The sequence below is a fragment of the Durio zibethinus genome, chromosome 9, assembly GCF_047325235.1.
Source record: "Durio zibethinus cultivar Kanyao isolate XHJ-2024 chromosome 9, ASM4732523v1, whole genome shotgun sequence".
Taxonomy (NCBI): Eukaryota; Viridiplantae; Streptophyta; class Magnoliopsida; order Malvales; family Malvaceae; genus Durio; species Durio zibethinus.
This window is the reverse complement of record NC_143170.1, coordinates 9,682,086-9,702,003: the sequence shown is the minus strand read 5'-3', so window position 1 is coordinate 9,702,003 and position 19,918 is coordinate 9,682,086. Positions and strand designations below refer to the sequence as shown.

The 19,918-nt window shown below is 31.4% G+C and overlaps 1 protein-coding gene across 1 annotated transcript in view; it reads left to right on the top strand.

Annotated features, from left to right (window-relative positions):
* The window catches only part of LOC111310974 (coiled-coil protein), a 40,900-nt gene extending 24,702 nt beyond the window's left edge, over positions 1 to 16,198 (top strand). The window contains exon 3 of the mRNA XM_089765812.1: positions 16,066 to 16,198. The gene's annotated coding sequence lies outside the window, so the exon portion shown is untranslated. The remainder of the gene's footprint in view (positions 1 to 16,065) is intronic.
* The last annotated feature ends 3,720 nt before the right edge of the window (positions 16,199 to 19,918 follow it).

The following is a 19,918-nucleotide window of genomic DNA, read 5'->3' as shown; positions in this document are numbered from 1 at the left end:
TTTGTTTAAATTAAGGGCAAATGTAATTTTACAAATCAGTTTTGAAATTAGATCCTACCAAATAATTGGAGGATTTAAATCTCGAATTATGAATTCTACCAAACTATTGGAGAATTTTTATAGATTTAAATTTTATGAAATCTACCAAACTATTGAAAAATTTCATAAATCAATTTTTTTAAAAAAAATATATATTTTCATCCTCTAAACAGTTGGAGGATTACTGTCTAAATCAAGTCTTACCAAACTATTGGGAGACTTAATGAGATTCGAAATTTTCACAAATCTTTTTGCAATAAAATCTAACCAAACTATTGGGAGATCTACTTCAAAGTAAGTCCTACCAAATTATTGAGAGATTTTGCTAATTTTTTTTCTTAAATAAATTAATAAATCTGACGACGGAACCTCTTAAGAGTGGGACCTTAGACTTTATCAATACTCCTGAGGTGAAAAAATTGTCTTAAATTGCTATCAAACTATTAGGACAATTTTAAGACTAATTTTCAATATTAAACAATTTAGTAAATTACAAATATAATCAAAGCTTGGATAATCTGAAGTCAAACTGGTACCATCTCTTGGATGGGCCTTGTGGGGGTGCTATAACCTTTTCCACACATAACTATACTCCCGAACCTAAATTTTGATTTCGTAGATCAAAATCTACTATTTAAAGATACCTAAGTCAATCTTGAAATTTCTCTTTAAATAGGACAGATTCAATCAGGTGGTCAATCACACATAAACAAAAAAGATTGGTGGCGACTCTTCTAATTCATGTTTAGCGATAGGTTAACGAATATATATGTTATAACAGTTTGGCAACTCAGCTAGGGACATTAAGAGTCAAGTCAGTAAATAATTTCTTATTATCCAAGCCTTGCATAATAAATCTAAAATTTATTTTCTTTTTTTTTATTCTATTTCTTTTTATTACTTATGTATGTTTTAGTTAGTCATTTATTTATTGTATATATATATATATCTATCATTCATCTGTATATGCATAACATAAGCTCTCCACCCAACCTTTACCTTCAAGAAGGAGTGAAGTACCTATGCCCTCATGAGATTTCATGTCTCTGTATGGGCCTGTGAAACATTCTCGCTCAAATTGAACCATTTTCGCTTGTAGTCTATGATTGGCGATGATAGGGGTGCCTTTATTAGTCTGTGATGGATGATGACATAGGGAATAATTTGGGAAACTTTTTGAAGTAATCAAAACCGTATATAGTTAATTTTAAAAGCCTAACCATAGATAGAGCCATATCTTTCCACCTTTATAGTTGACCCAAAATTTTGGGTCATGTTATAATGTTTATTCTTATTTTTTATTGAGGTGACTAACCGATTTTCTTATCTTCTTTTTATTTCTTTTCTTCTCGTGCATGTTTATAAACATACATGTATATTACATATTATGTTTACTTACCTTTTTCTTTATTGTGCATGCATGTATTCATAAATCATTGCATTCATAAATCATTGCATTCATTCTCATGCATAATCTGATGGTTCCATAAACATCATTCTAAATTTGCACCACAATTATAGGAAATCAAGGTTCAAGGATAGATTAACACTAGTACTACACTTGAGCTAGAGCCAAAAAAATGAAGCAAGATAACGCAAGTTGTCTCGAAAGGATAGAAAAAGCCCAAGAGATACTTGAGAGGAAAATAAGCAAAATTTTAGATGCTTTTGAAAAGATAAACAAAGGAAAAGAGGTACAAGAAGACATCTCATATGAAGATACTTAGCCAATGTATCCACCAAGATTTGGCCCACATTAGACCCAAATGATAATTTAAGGTGTTTCTTCAACCTGAATGCCTTAAATGATCATCATTTAAGGCATTTCTTCAACCTAAAATTTATTTGAATGATGATTTATTGAAGGTATGTTTTGGGGAAAACACTTTAAATGAGCATCATTGAAGGCATTTTTAAAGAAAATGCCTTAAATTATCAACATTTAAGGCGTATTTTGATAAGAAACACCTTAAATAATGATCATTTAAGGCATTTTTTCAACCCAAACTCCTTGAATGATCATCATGTAAGGCATTTCTTCGACCCAAATTTTATTTGAATGATGATTTATTGAAGGCATTTTTTAGGAAAAAAAAGCCTTAAATGATCATCATTGAAGGCTTTTTTAAACAAAACGCCTTAAATGATCAACATTTAAAATGTTTTTTTAGAAGAAATGCCTTAAATAATGATCATTTAAAGCGTTTCTTTAAGCCAAATGCCTTGAATGATCATCATTTAAGACATTTCTTCAACCTAAAATTTATTTGAATGGTGATTATTGAAGGCATTTTTGAGAAAAAATGTCTTAAATGATCATCATTGAAGGTAATTTTTTTTTTAAAACAAAGCCTTTAATGATCAACATTTAAGGCCTTTTTTGAGATGAAACCCCTTAAATAATGATCATTTAAGGTGTTTCTTCAACTCAAAATTTATTTGAATAATGATTTATTGAATATGTTTTTCATGCCAAACGTCATATATAAACTAAATTTTTCACCAGCAGAAACCTATAACTAACATCTATTCATTTTTAAACATGACTTTTCAAAATGGTAATGGCTATTTCACAATTTTTTAGTCAGGTCAAATTTGGAAACAATGCTACTTTTCCCTTTGAAATCCTAGAATACCATAGAGAGAGGTAGGTTTTTTATTTTGAGACTTTGGGTACTATTGGAAATTTGTCAGTTTTTATTGAAAGTAGATTATCTTGAATCAAATGTTTGAATCAAATGTTGGAATCAAATACTCAACAGTAAGATTTTGGGAGAAGATTTATGGATTCCCCTTAAACCAAATGCCTCATTAGGGGTAATATTTATAAATTGACCTTCCTGAGATCAAAATTTTGTGAAAAGCTCCACATCATGATTTAATATTATTTGATGTTTTTGAAATATTGAATACCTTAATTATATTTCGAAAAGTGTTAAATCACTAAAATTCCCTTTAAGGGTATTTTTGTAATTTGATCTTCTTACGTCGATTTTTTGTATAACATTCCAAATCATGTTTTTAAATTATTTAATGATTTTTGGTGCATTAAAAACTGCAGCACCTCGGGAGGTGTAAAATTACTAAAATACTCCTAAAGGGTAATATCATAATTTGACTTTCTCAATGTCAAATTTTCATGAAAACTTTCAAATATTAATTTCGTTTTATTTGAAGATTTTTTGTATTTAACAATCACAAAAATAAGGAAAAGAGCATTGTTTTCCAAGAAAATGGCCTAGAAACTAAAAACTTTCTAATGGGGGTAAAATGATCTTTTTACTTGATTCCAACAACATTAAAAATCCAATATTTGGCAGCAAGCATTTTCAACCATAAGATGATTTTAAGAGGCTAGATGCAATGGTGAAAGGTGGCTCATTGCAAGGAAAACAAGGCAAAATTTTTAACCATTAGATAAATTTTTAATCTAAAGGCTCACATTCATTTGCATTAGATATTTTCTCACCATTTGAGAAGGCTGGGGATTCATACTGAAAGAGGAGAAGGGGCTAAAAATGTATAAAAACCAGGTGAAAAAAGAAAAGAAAAAATCTTTGAAGTTTTCTACCTTCAAGGAATAATTATGCTAATTTTTCTCTTGCATTTCTTGCATTTTCATCATATATCATTGCATTTTCATATTGGTTCTCCTCATTTTTTCCAATTTTCTTGAAAAAAATCATTATTGCTTGTGTTTTTAGCCTCAAATTTGATCCAAAGTCTCAAACAATTAAGTCATAACTTGATTTGAGACAATTTATCAAAGAAAACAAAAGCCAATCCATTATTAAAAACCATTTGGAGGTTTGGCGAAGCATTACTTCACCATGGTCGAACTTCCTTTTGGTTCTCCTCTCTTATCATTCTCTGTTGCTTACTTTGGGTACTACGATCCCTTAGATATCATAAAATGTCATGATACCATGGCTTTTCATCTTCTTCATCCTCTACGTTGGTGCAATGCATCAACATATCGCTGACATCTAACTTAATGGATTGAATTTGGCAGTATTACCAATTTGTAGCATTACAGCCAAGGTGGCTAAAACATCTACAATTTTTTTTTCACGAGGTAAATTTTTAAACTGGATTATCTCGAATTACTTGCATAACTCTAAGATGTATTTATGGTATGGGATAAGTTATGAGTCCCTTGTTTCCTATTCTCCTTTCAATTGATAGATAACTAAGGCTAAATCCCCAAACACCTTTAATACTTCAATTTTTCTATCCAAAGCAGCGTGCAATCCTATAACATAGGCCTCATATTCAGTCACATTGTTAGTGTAGTTGAAGTTCAATCTTGTTGTAATAGGGTAATAATGTTTTGTTGGAGATATTAAAACTGCTCCAATCCCATGCCCTATGGCATTGGCAACCTTATCGAAATACATTTTTCATGACTTTTCATCATCACTTTCTTCTTCTAACCTTGAGATGGCCATTAATTCTTCATCTGAAAAATTGAGTTTCATGGGTTCATAATCTTCGATGGCCTAGTCTGTGAAAAATTCTACAATGGTACTTTTTTTTATCATTTTTTGGCTCACATACACTATGTCATACTCTGAAAGCATCACCTGTCATTTTGTGACTCTTCCCAATAACGATGGCTTCTCGAAGATATACTTGATTGGGTTCAATTTAGCTATAAGCCAAGTTGTGTGGTAGAGCATATACTACTTGAGTCTTTTAGCTATCCAACTAAGGCATAACATATTTTCTCTAATGATGAATACTTGAACTCGTATTCCATAAACTTCTTACTCAAGTAGTAAATAGCTTTTTCCTTTTTGCTAGATTCATCCTACTGTCCCAGCACACATCCAATCGACTTTTCATGCACTATTATATACAAAATCAATGGTCTTCTCGAAATAAGTGGTATTAATATTGGAGGATTTGACAAGCATTGCTTAACCTTATCAAAGCCTTTTGACATTCTTCATTCCATTCATTAGGATTGTTCTTTTGAAATAGCTTAAAGGTAGGATCACATTTGAAATTAAGTTTTGAAATGAATAGAGAAATGTAGTTTAATTTGCCTAAGAAACCTCGAACCTCCTTTGGTGTGCTTGGTAGGGATAAGTTCTGAATGGCCCAAATCTTGTTTGGGTCAACTTCTATTCCTCTTTCACTGACTACAAATCCTAATAGTTTCCCTAACTTAGCTCCAAATTTGCATTTGGATGATTTAACTTGAGCTGAAACTTTCTTAACCTCTAAAATAATTTTCAGAGGTTAGCTACATTGTCCTTTCCTTTTCAAGATTTTGTGATCATATCATCCACATACACCTCAATCTCTTTGTGCATCATATCATGAAAGAGTGTCATCATAGCCCTTTGATAGGTTGCCCTAGCATTTTTCAGTCTAAAGGGCATGACCTTGTAACAAAAGATTCCCCACATAGTTATGAAAATGGTCTTTTTCGTGTCATCTTTAGCTATCTTTATTTGATTATAGCCAAAGAACCTATCCATAAAAGCAAACACCGCATGTTGGGCCATATTGTCCACCAATGTATCAATATGACATAAAAGAAAATTATTTTTTGGGCTAGCCCTATTCAAATCATGATTATCCACACACATTCATAACTTTTCATCTTTCTTAAGGATATGTACTATATTAGTCACCCATTTAGGATATTTTGCCACTTACAGAAAACCCACATCAAACTATTTTTTTACCTTTTCTTTAATCTTTAGCAGTATTTCAAGTTTCATTCTTCTTAACTTTTGTTCAACTTGCTTACATTATGGTTTCAAGGGTAGCTTGTGTTCCACTATCTCAATGCTGAGTCCAACCATATCTTGGTAAGACCAAGTGAAAACATCCATAAATTTTTAAAGCAAATCATCCAATCGTTGTCTATCAACCATTATGAGTGAGGTATCGACCTTGACTTCCTTTCTATTTTTAGTATTCCTCAAGTTGATCATCTCAGTAATTTTTTTATGAGGCTTAATAGATTTACTTTCATGTTCAATTAATCTCATTAAATCTAGAGGTAAAGTATATTTTTTAGAGTCTTTTTCAATGTCAAGCTCATTAGTATTAATGGAGTTTTCAAAATTAAATCCTTAATCATTATCATAATTATCTTCATATTCATTTAAGGACCTAAAATTAAATGAAATAAGAAATATTGACAAGATGTTTTGATGAAAAAGTGGATTGAATAAAAAAAATGGATAAAATGCATGCTCTTATCTTTTTTTGAAATAATGAAAAATAAAAGACCCAAACATAAGAGATCATCCCAATGCTTTAAGGCATAAGCAATAGAGAATTGTAATTACATTGAAATAACATCAAAGACAGTAGGTTTCTGGATGAGACTCTAGTTCTTCAGTTTATAGTCTGGTGGGCATAGATAAACCAAAACTTTTTCCTTTTAGTTATTTTTGCCTACTATATGAATAGACAATTCAATAAAAGCTTCTTCTCACCTTGGTTCTTCTTTAGTGTTCTCCTCACTTAAGTGCATATATCCTTAAAGAATATATGTTTCATTCAAAAGAGGAATAACCATTGGCCTATTTCTTGACCTCTCCTTGTTATCTTGCATTTTTTCTATTTCACAACCCAGACCCAATCTTTTGCTATTGCCTTCAATCCTTCGTGGTTCTTTTATCCCATGTAGATTTTTGCCTAAATACCCTTATTAATCATTTGACTAATCACAATTTTGCTGAACTCAAGTCATCCGCTTACTGCATTGATAGGTTTAAAATATCGATAAGAGTATTTCAATGACTTTTATACAGCTTTTACATATAGGACATTTATAGGTTGAGTTATCAGCAAATCTTTTTCCCTAGCCACAATCACCAATTGGTTTTCCACATATAATTTAATCTTTGAATGTAATAAGGAAAGAACAACACCTACCTTATGAATCCATGGTTTTTCTAATAAGCAACTGTAATATGGAGATATATCCATAATCTGAAACTTTATATTGAAAACACATGACCTAATTTGCATGGGTAACTCAATGTCTCCCAATACTTCACGTCAGTCCTATCAAATGCTTAGATCATCGTATGGCTACTTTAGATGTGGGACATATCAATAGGCAAGCTGGTTAGAGTGGACATGGGCATGACATTAATAGCCGAACTATTATCAATAAGGACTTTGGCGATTATGTGGCTCTTGCATTTAACAATGATATATAAAGCCTTAGTACTTCTTCTACCCTCGAGCAAAATCTCATCATCACTGAAAGCTATATGATGTGGTGCCACTAAGTTTCCCGCTACGTGGTTCACATATTCCATAGACACATTATATGCCACATAAGCCTGATTCAACACCTTCAGCAAGGCATTGCAATGTGGTTCTAAACTTAGTATAAGTGATAGCAAAAAGATTATGGCTGGCATTTTGTTCAATTGTTCCACCATAGAATATTCATTATGCTTCACCAATTTTAAAAACTCGTAAGCTTCTTTTTTTGGCACAGGCTTTGTGATGTCTTTCTTGGAATCAATTTTGGTTTAGTTTATTTTTCTATCACCTTATCCTTCTTTACTTTCTCTAATGTCTTCAAAGTATAGCATTTTTCACTTTCGATTATGCCATATACACTGATATGTTGCAATATCATATTTTGGTATAACTTTTTCTTACCCTTGGATTGTTACCTCACAACCATATTTCCATGGTATAGCCTTCTCATCTTTGTAAGAGAATGGGCCTGGAACTTTGAAGATTATTGGTTTGGGAACAAACTTATTCCCAACTGATTTCAGCTTCTCAATGCGACGAATGGTGATAGGCTTTGGCACCCATTTATCTGTCATGGCCATTTTAATATTTTTCGAGGCTTCTGCCCCTTCATACAACTCTATCTGGTAAAAATCCATTAACCTTTGCACCTCATCATAGAATTGCTTGTATGTGTCAATAGAGTGCCTCGAAGCTCCACTGTGATACTTGCATATTTGATTTGGGACATATCTCCCATGATAGGTACATGGAGCTACTAGTTGTATCATCCCAGCTTCATATAGAGCTTTATACAACTGACTAAATGACATTTTGATCTCCTTCACTTTTTTTTTCATTTGCCTTTTATACTCATTCAAGGCATTAACTGCATGATTAGGTAGGAGGTTCCCACTGACAATGGGTGCTATGTTTCCACTAGTATTAAAGCTTATCAACCCTTATTTAATTAGATTTTGCACCCTATGCTTCAAAAGAGTGCAATTCTCAATAGAATGGCCAGCCACCCCATAATGATAGTCCCAATAGGTAGTGAAATCTTACCATTAAGGATAAGAAGGTTCAAGCTATTTAGCCAGGATGAGGGCAATCAAGTGGTTTTTGTAAAGCTCTTGGTAGAGTTTTATGTAGTTTATAGGAATAGGATCAAATGTAGGTCTTTCTCGAGTCCATGATTCTCACACATCACTTGTTAGGGTAGTTGAATAAACAAAAGGTCTTGTTATGGTTGAGTAAGGAGGTCGTGTAGTTGATTAGTAAGGAAAAGTGGCAGCATGATTTATAGGATGGTGGTATGTGGGAAAGATCAGTCGAGAGTAGTTTCTGAATTGCTATCCTTCAAAACTCATAACTTAAGCCTCGTTTTTTTTCTTTTTAGGCACCCTTTTAAGGACAGAAGATTCTATTCCTTCAAGTTTGCCATTTTTTATATTATTTTCAACAATTTCTTCTAAGATCTCCATATCAAAATTCTTAGTTGCATTCCTTATAATCTTTTTCATAGTATGGCGACTTTAGAGTGTTCACAAACAGCACTGTTGTTTCTTTTTTCGTTAATGGTGGTTGTACTTAAGTGACAACATCCCATCATCTTTAGGCATACTCCTTAAATGACTCAAATACTTTTTTTTCATACCTTACAATGAAAGGCGATCAGGAGCCATATCTATAATGTAGCAATATAGGTTAATGAAAGATCGATTCAAATCTTTTTACAATCTTATGCGAGTCCTATCTAACTGAACATACTACCTTGCAAGAGACCCGATTAAACTATCCTAGAATATATGTGTGAGCTATTTCTCAATGCTAACATGTGCTGTCATCTTACGACAATAGATTATGACATGTGTAATCAAACACTTAGTATCGTTATACTTCTCAAACTTTGGCACTTTGAATTTTGAGGGTATCATCACATCTAGCACCAAACAAAGCCTCATAGCATCCATAGATCGGTAAAAGTCAATGCCTTCTACAACCCATAATCTTTCCTCAATCATGCTCATTGTTTGATCAATCTTCAAGTCTTTTGAGGACAGAACTGTCTGTAACTTCACTTTTCTTTCATCTCATCCAGATTGGGGATTTAGATTGGCTTGACTACTTTTTTAGCAAATACAAGATTAGTAAAACTTTGAATGTTTACATGACTTAATGTATATGGCATTCTCGGGTAACTGTAACTTATGAACATAGTTTATTGTGGCTGAAAGCTTGGAATGGCTTGGGTCTTATGCAAACTAAAACCTAAAAGATGTAGTGATTCAATGACTTTATACGAGATATCTTCCTCCACCACTTTTTCTTTGTTTATTTTTTCCAGAGCTTCAAAGATCTTGCTTAGTTTCCCTTCAATTACCTCCTGAGCCTTTTTTAGTTTTTCAAAACAATTTACATTGTCTTACTCCATCTTCTTGGCTCTAACCCAGGTGTTATATGAATGTTGAGCTGTTCTTGCACCTAGTACCATAATTTAAAATTAGTGATGATGATATGATTTGACATGAATGAATGTAATGCAATGCATAAAAAAGAAAGAAAAATATTTGCACTTTTAAAGATTTCAACAAAAGTGAACTTTCATTTATTCCACAAAAGTCTGTTTTACATCAAGTCTAATTTTTTCCTTTCTAAAAGTGTCTAATTTGCTTGTACTGATCCTTTGTTTCCTCAATAAAGTTCAGTAATCGTTGTTGATGCTCTCCTATTGGCATGACCAAAGCTCTCAATGTCTAAGCCTCTTTTGCCATTTCTCTCACTTTAATCATTACCTTGCCTATCTTGGTTGTAAGATGCTTTATGTACCTTTGTCTTTCCTACCCTTCTCTTTTGTCGAATCATACTTGAGAAGATAATTCTCTCTATTTTTTTATGAGTGCCATGATATGATTTCTCTACTCATTCAACTTTTACTTCAATGCCTGAATGTACTCTCTGAGCATTTCATTTTCATCCAGGATTTCAACATAATCATCTTTCATCTGCGAGCATTCTCTCTTCATATTTTCATTCTCACAAGTCAAATCTATATTATTTATTTCTTTGGCCTACACCTGTATGTACAACCTCTTATGTTCTTGTTGTAGCTCCATCAGCTCCTTAAGGGCATCATCCCGTTCTCTAATAACCTTTTGAGTCTTGCTGTATTTCTTAAAAATCTTATGGACTTGAATTTCTAACTTTTTCACTTTGTCTTTTCATTATTCCTTTTCTTCCTTTAGCCTTAGAACTTCTTGTTTTAGTTTCTCTTTCTCAATTTTATGTTCATTCCTTGTAAGTTTTGACTCTAAAGGCACATTATCCAACTCTCGATTCATTGACAGGCAATAGTTCTTAAACATAGGTGCAACCTCATTATTTCTCTTGACTCTTCAAATCAAATACCTCTAAGTGGCTTTATCAGTAAATGGTCTACGACTTACCCTTTTGGGCTTTTTTGATGTTTTGATCATGCCATCAATTTTTTGAAAAGTTCTAGGCTTCCCATATAAACAGTCAAACTGGTCAAGCTTAAATGTCATAAGAGTAAATAGTTTAACTCTATACTATCTTCTTACCATCAATGGTGCATAACCCATTAACCTCCATAAGCCTAAGACTGGAACCCTTATCTCGTTTCCACATTGATACAACATAGATTCCCAGTTTATCCATGGAGCTAGCCATTTCACTTGACAAATTGTGAGTTTCTATAATAGACATTCCCATTCTTCTTGGGTCTTTGCTTTTGGCTATTCACTCTCACAAAATTTCTTAACTAGATTTCAACTATGAAAATGAAATTTGGAGAAATCACTTTTCCTACATTCGAAATGACTCTTCATCTATAGATACGATAGTGGTATGTAACCCATAAAACGAGCCTTATCATTCTGTCTATAAAAATTTAGAGATTTGATGGTTTCTACCAATACTGCTGGTGTAAGTTTTGTATCCCCTTTTAATTTTTTCAAATAAATCCACCACCTCTATCTCAATGTGGCCTAAGACCTTAAGGAAAATGACTATCCCATATATTACTAGAGCAAACACTTTTATTCCTTAATCATCATCTGAATGTTTAACAATAAAGTCTCAGAGAAACTCTCATGGAATACCTTTATCCTCTTTTTTTTTCTTGGATATGTGAATATATGAGCTCCTTTTCCATCCCTAAAATATGAACCAACTTTTTACGATACCCTGATTTTTGCTTGTTTACATACACCCTGTCTAAATACTGAAGATGCATACCCATCAAAGTTGAATACTCCTCTATTATTAGCACTATATCAACCTCATTAAAGATGAAGCAATGATAGGAAGGATCCCAAAACTATACCATCCCCTTAATAAGAGAGTTATCAACCTTCACTAGTAGGAGATATGCAATATGCCTAAACTTCTAACAAAATGCATGTTACCTTGAAAGAACAATGCTATTCTAGATATCTAATAGGCTTTTCAAATTATTTTGTTTGAGGAGCAAACGAACTTTTTTTCGCAATGTAGAGACATAACCAGTCAATAAACAATCCAATTCTTCTCGCTATATCTTTTTAGAGTCTATCTTCATATCTATGGGCAAATTACATTTGAAAATTACAAATAAGGGGTAAACTTGACATTTTATGGGTTCCATGAAAACTTTTTGTGGAAAATACTTTCAGGGCAGGAACAATATGCAATTTGCATGTATGTTTATGAATATGCATAAGAAAAAAAGAAATAAACAAGACAAGAAAACTAATTAGTCATCTCAATATAAAATAAAGGACAAACACAATAAAATAAGTCAAATAATGACATGACTCTAAATTTTGGATTAACTATAAAGGGTGGGAAGACATGGCTCTACCTATGGTTAAGCTCTTAAAGTTAACTATATGTGGCTTGGATTATTTCTAAAAGGTTCCCAAATTGTTCTTTACATCATTGTCCATCAAACTAGTAAGGCACCTCGATCCTTATCCACCATAGGTTACAAGCAGAAAGGGTTCAATTAGAGTCAAAGCGTTTTCACTAGCCCATATGAAGACATAAAATCTCACGGAGGTGTAGGTACTTCACTTCCTCTTAAGGGAGAACTCAGGTATAAAACTTATGTTATGCATATGCAAATAAATGACAAATATGTGAAGTAAATAAATGAAAAGCTAAACAAAATACAAGCAAGGAAAAAAAAGAAAAAGGAAAGAAAAAAAAATCTAAAGTTTGTTAGGCAAGGCTTGGACAGTAAGAAATCATTTACTAGCCTAATTCTCGATGTCCCTAGTGGAGTCGACAACCTATCATAACATATAAGTTCGTGGACCTACCACTAGACATAGATTAAAGGAGTCACCACCAATTTTTTTTGTGAAAGTGTGATTAGTCACCTTATTGAATCTGTCCCATTTAAAGAGAAGTCTTAAGATTGACTTAGCTATTTTTAAATAGTAGATTCTAATTCATGAAACTAGATTTTAGGTTCGAGAGTACGGTTACGAGTAAAGAAGGTTATAGCACCCACACAGCGCCCATCTAAAGAATAGTACCAATTCAATTTCCAATTATCCTAGCCTTAAATATATTTATAATTTTAATATTGAAAATTAATCCTAAAATTACTCCAGTAGTTTGGTAGCGATTTAAGATAATTCTCTTACCTCAAGAGTATTCATAGAGACAAATGTCTCACCCTAAAGAGGTTCTGTCATCGAATTTATTAATGTATTTTATTCAAGAAAATAATTAGTAAAGTCCTCCAATAGTTTGGTAGGATTTACTTTGATGCAGATTTTTGGTGAGATTTTATTGTAAAAATATTTATAAAATTTTATTTTTGAGAAAATTTATTAAATTCTCTAGTAGTTTGGTAAGATTTAACTTAAGATGCAATCCTTCAATAGTTTGATAGGATAAAATACAAAATCTTCATTAAAAAATATTTTCTTTTGAAAATTGATTTATGAAATTATCCAATAGTTTGGTAGATTCCATAAAGTTTTAATTTACAAAAAATCTTTTAATAGTTTGATAGGATTCATGCATTTTTTTTTAAAAGAGTTTTTTTTTTACTATTATTAATTTTTTATTGTTTTCCAAAAATAAAATAATAGAATGAATTTTTACAAAATATTTAATAAATAATAAATTACTCCATAAAAAAATCAGTAAAGTAAAATAAATAATAAAAAACTTAAAACATAAAATGATTAAAAAATAAAGTAAAAAAAAATAAAATGAAAAAAACTATGATCGGGTTGACTCAGACGCACGGGTCATGTGCGGGTCAACAAGTTGACACGTGGATCCTGAACTAGATGAAACATTGTCATTTAGCCCTGGTATAAAAGCCAAGTCTCTTTATTTTTCTTTAGAAGCATCTGGTCGTCTCTCTCTCTCTAACTGAATTCTATCTGCCTTTTTAATAAAAAAACCCAAGAATAGGCCACCAGAAACTGGACTTGGTCATCAATTTCTGAAAATTGGTTGGAATCCTACCAAAAACTTCAAAACTCATAAAAAAAATTCAATCAACAAATTCAAATATTCAACCGAAAACCTAGATTTTCCAAAAAAATTTCAAAAATTTATAGAAATTCAAACTTTAACCCAAAAATTTGAAATCTCAATCCCAGTAATTTAATCCTAACCCAGAAACTTTAAACTAAACTCAAAAGTTTAAATCCAAAATTCCAAAAACCTAAACCCAAAATCCCAACTTAAACACAATTTTTTTTTCTCCCAAAATCCACTATCCATTGTTCTGCAATATTGTGTCCTATTTATAAGCTGCTTTAGGTAACAAATTTAGAAATCAAACAGAACCAATCCAGGCTTAAATCTTATGATTGGATTTTGTCCAACACACATTAGGCTTAGGTTTGGCAAGTTGTTTGATTTAATCCCTGGTTTCATGTAGAATTGAAATCCCTTGATTTTGATAGATTTACCCTTCCTGATTCAATTGCAGATTATGAAAAAAAAATAATAATAATAATATAGTATAATATAATACACAATAATAATATAATACTAATAGGAGCACTAATAATAACAATAATAATAATAATAATAATAGTAATAATAATAATAATAACAATAATATAATATAATATAATATACTATAATATAATACTAGTAATAATAACAATAATAATAAGAAATATATACAAAAATGGTTTCCAAACCCAACTTGCACCCCTTTTTTGGTTATGAGAGTTCATCTTTTAAGTCTATTCTCTTTTACGATTTAAGTTGCAAAAAAGGAGTTCCCTTTTGACAAACCAAATCGTGTGTCCGAGACTTGGAAGTTTTAAGAATTTTTCAAATTAATAATAAGGACTGTGCTTTAAATAGACTATGCATTGTTAGTTTTTTTTCTTCTTCCTATTCTTTATACTGTCTTATCTAAGATAGAATGAAAAGTGGCATGGATAGAGTAAAGGTCTAAAAAGATTAATTTGTTTTTTTGTCTTTTTCTTTCATTGACATGAGAAAACTTCCAAGCATAAGGTAGAAAGTGACTTTGTTCCTTATAGGTGTCACGTATGCTTTTTATAACACATGTCCATAGTTATTTTGTTTCTTACTTATTTAAAGTTAGAATCTCATGTATTATCATCTATTTAATGTTTAAATTTTTATGCTTAAATTAATTTTATGCAATTTAATTTTTCTTGTCATAAATTATTATTATTATTATTATTATTATTATTGTTGTTGTTGTTGTTGTTGTTGTTGTTGATACAATTTATTTTATTTGCACTCTTGTTTCATGAAAAAATAATAAAAAAGAAATAATAATAATAATTTTAAAGAAAAAAGGAATATATACGAAATATATAAGAATATAAAAAAAATTCATTTTTAGAAGAACTATAAAAACGTGCTTGCTTTAAAAGTCTGCCTAGATGTTGGAGATTTTTAGAAATGTTCATAAATTCTTAAAATTTAAATCCAAACCTACTCAGAACCCAAAACTTGTTTTAAATTTCTAAGGATCTGCATGAAAGCCTTTTATGAAGTAATTTGTTATCGAATGTTGTTTATATGTTGAAGTATTTAGGAAATTTTATTTTATTAAAAATTTTCATACATTTTTGCAACTCAAAATAAATTCATTTTGTTAAAACAACAAGTATAAAAATATAAAATAATAAAAATAATAGGATGAGATTTTAAATATAAAAAGTCGTACTCAAACTCTGCCTCTATATTAAAATTATTTTTTTAATAAACTCTAAACCTGTTTTATTGTTTTATTAAAAGATAATTTTTGGGTGGCCAATCACACTTCAAAAAAGATTGGTGGCAACCCTTCATATTTTCATGATCTTAAATTTTTACATCTAACAATCGAGTCTCCAGACCGATACTTTACGACAACTTATAGATGCTAATTACGTGGTATGATGATATGGGTATATACTTATATTAACATTTTCTATTTATAACTATTCCATTAATCCGGATTCAGGGTTAATGACTTGTGTTGTCTAAGTGCGAGATTGTTATATTTATCTCATATTGGTGGACCAAAAAAGTTGTTATATACCGAATTATATTAATTAATGTCAATTAATGAGTAATTGTTGTGGTACCATATTGTAATATATCCAAATAGTGGCATGATTTCAATTAAGTGTGATTATGGTTTAATTCTATATTTGGACCTATAATGGGATTAGTTACTTTTGACAAACATGTTAGGGAAGATCCCTGCTATCACTTCTATATTTATGAGGCTAGCCCATTAAATTTCATAACTTTAGTTTGGAGAAGTGAAGAGAAGTTTTTTTTCCTTTTACTGTGTAGGTCTCTTATCAGACGCAATGAAAAGCTCATGATAGCACATCAATTATATGGTCGTGAATTCAACTAGATTTACTCTTGCCTGAATCCAAGTTAGTTTTAGTTTCTATTAAAGTGTGTTAGTGACCCAATGAGCTTCTAGCTAAAACCAACAATAATGACTTTGCAAAACTTCCTAATAAAGGTTTTTAACAATTTCCTTAGCAACAGATGCAGTTATATATGTAGTTTTTCTTGTTCATCATCATCCTTGCAAAATTAAGATTCATTCCTTGATCATCAGCAAAATGGAAAGCAAGTTTTCCTTTAGAGATAAAGAATAGGTAAAATACCTTGATTGGAAACATAATCACACCAAGGTAAATCCTTATTCTAGCATTTGATCCAAGGTTCAAGGAACAAAATTCCTTAAAGCTATAACAATTTAATAGTGTTTGCTTAAAGTAGTTTTTTCTTTTTTTTTTGTATTTCTTGCCATCTTTCAATTGTCTAGTGTTGTCATATTATCTTGTAAGATTAGATGGCACATTGCATGACTTGCAATCAACTAGGCTTGTTACGGATAGGATATGATGGTTTTTATAAAATACTATTCATTTCCTAACATCAATTTGGATGATCTGCCATGTAAATCACTTAATATTTCCTCTTATTGTTTCAAAGCTGTAAGGAGCAAGATTAGTTGTAGCACTAATTAATTGACTCATAGGTTACGACATACTAGGAGACTACTTCTTCTTCTTAAAATTTATAAACCTTTTACGAATGTTCTTAATACAGCTATACATAATCCAAGTTTTGCCTATTTTGCTGCCTGTTGTTAATTGTAACATTTGTGTGTCATAAAAACGGATGATTTTTACATAACACATATATAACAATAAAACTTATATGTTTCTCATATTATTTTCATTAACTTTTCTTCTATTTTCATGTCAAATTTTCAATGATCTAGTTATAAAAAGGCGTAGCTAGGTTATTTAAAGTGTGGTGTTGGATTAATCCATATCATTTGATTTGGTATACAAGTTGGATCTAATTGAGTTTCATACGATGACTAAAGTCACATCAATTAGGCCAAAAAGCCCCATAACGAATTGAATATTCATGCCAGCAGAAGCATAATCAAACAATCAATCAATCACACAAAAGATAACAATTTAATGTGGTTTGGCCCAACCGTCCTATGTTTACGAATGAGAAAAAAATATTTACTAGTTGCTAAAAATTACAAACATACAATGAAATCAAATATTCATAATCACTACTTAGAGACCCTCTCAATCTCCTCTTATTCTATAGAGTATTTTTAACCCCAAACATACATGCTTATGTGCACTTATGCACCATACCTATGTGGATCATCTTAATCCCCTCTAGTCCACTTAAACATACACTCCCATAAAGACATCAATCTTCTGTAATTTTACAAGGTGTCTATCTTATAAAACCCTACAACTTTCTTACATATTTTCTCATATCTAACTTTGTATAGACTCCACCTATTTACAAGCATACAAGCTTACCTATTGTCATAACATATAGATCCGTAGACCTACCACTAGACATAAACTTTAAGAGTCGCCACCAATTTTTTTGTTTAGGTGCGATTGGCCATCTAATTAAATCTGTCATATTTAAAGAGAAGTCTCAAGATTGACTAAGGTATCTTTAAATAGTAGATTCAATTAGGTAGCCAATCGTACCTAAGCAAAAAAGATTGGTGGTGACTCCTAAAGTCTATATCTAGCAATAGGTCTGTGAATCTATATGTTATAATAGTTTCATGACTCCACTGGGGACAGTAAGAAAGTCAAGCCAGTAAATGATTTCTTGTTATCCAAGACTAACCTAATAAATTTGAGATTTTTTTCCTTGTTTGTATTTTATTTATCCATTTATTTATTCATTTTCATGTATCTGTCATTCATTTGCATATGCATAACATGAGCTCTACACTTGAGTTTTATCCCTTATGAGGGAGTAAAGTACTACACCTTTGTGAGATTTCATGTCTCTACATAGGTTAGCGAAATACTTCCACTCAAATTGAACCCTTTTTGCTTGTAGCTATAATGGGTAAGAATTGAGGTGCTTTACTAGTCTGCAATGGATGATGATGTAAGGAATAATTTGGAAACCTTTTAAAAATGACCCAAGCTACATATAGTTAACCTTATGAGCTTAACCCATAGGTAGAGCTATGTCTTTTTGCCCTTTATAGTTAATCCGAAATTTAGAGTCATTTTGTAATTGCATTCTACTTGCTTTATTATGTTTATTCTTTATTTTATATTAAGATAACTAACCAATTTCTTGTTTGTCTTTCTTCTTGTGCATATTCACGAATATACATACATATTACATATTATTCCTACCCTAAAGATATCTTTAACAAAAGCTTTCATGAAACCCATAGAACGTCAAGTTTGCACATCATCTGTATTCTTCAAATGTGAGTCACCCATTGATATGAAAATAAAGTCAGAAAGGAGGCAACGAAAAGAAAGAGATTGTTTACCATCTAACTATGTCTGTACCTTACCTAAGGAAGTTCGACCACTCCTTAAACAAAACGATTTGAAAGACTTGGCAGAGATATGGGATAACATGTTTCCTTCAAGACAACAAGCCTTTTGTTAGAAGTTTAGGCATGTTGCACATCTGTTGTTAGTGAAAGTTAAAAACTCACTCATTAAGGTGATGGTACAATTTGGGATCCCTCATATCGTTGTTTCATTTTTAATGAAGTTGATTTGGTGCCAACTATAGATGAGTATTCAATTTTGGTAGGTATGCATTTTTAGTATCCAAATAGAGTATATGTGAAGAAACAAAAGTCAGGATATCACAAAAAGTTGGCTCGTATTTTAAGGATAGAAAAAGAGCTCATAGATTCACCTGTCCAAGAAAAGAAAGGGCATAAAGGTATTCCATAGGAGTTTATCTGAGATTTCATTGTTAAGCACCCTAATGAGGACCAAGGAATGAATGTGTTTGCTTTAGCAATATATGGGATGTTAATCTTCCCCAAAGTCTTAGGCTATATTGAAATAAAATTGGTGGATTTATTTAAGTAGATTGACAAAAGATGTAATCCTTCATCGACGATATTAGCAGAAACCATCATATCATTAAGGTTTTATAGATAAAATGATAAAGTGCATTTTTTAGGTTGCATACCTTATTGTATTTGTGGATGAATAACCATTTTGAATGCAGAAATAGTACTTTTTCCAAACTCTATTTTTGCAATCAAAATCCTATTAAAAAGTGTTTCAAGAGTGAATGGTCGGAAGCAAAGACTAAGAAAGAATAAAAATATTTACTGCAGAAGCTCACGGCTTGTCAGGTGAAATGGTTAGTCCAATGGAGTAGTCAAGAACCTATATTGTATCAATGTGGATATGAGATAGAGGTTCCACTTTTAGGCTTATGAGGATTAACAAGTTATGCACTGCTAATGGTAAGGAGATAGTATGGACCTAAACAGTTTATTCTTGTGACGTACAAGCTCAGCCAATTTGACTTTTTATATGGGGAACCTAAAACATTTCAAAAAATTGATAGTATAATTAAAGCCTAGAAAAATCCCACGATAATGAGCCCTAGATCATTCACTGATAAAGTCACTTAAGGGTATTTGGTGTAGAGAGATAAGAGGGGCAAAGAGGTTGCATCCACAAATCATTGCCAATTAGTGAATCAAGAGTTAGACAAGGTGCTTTCAAAGTCAAAACTTACAATGAAAGAATACGAGTTGAGAAAGATAAATTGAAACAAAAAAATTCTAAGGTTTTAAAAATAGAAGGGGCAATGGAAAGATAAAGCAGAAAAGCTAGAAGTCAAAGTCCAT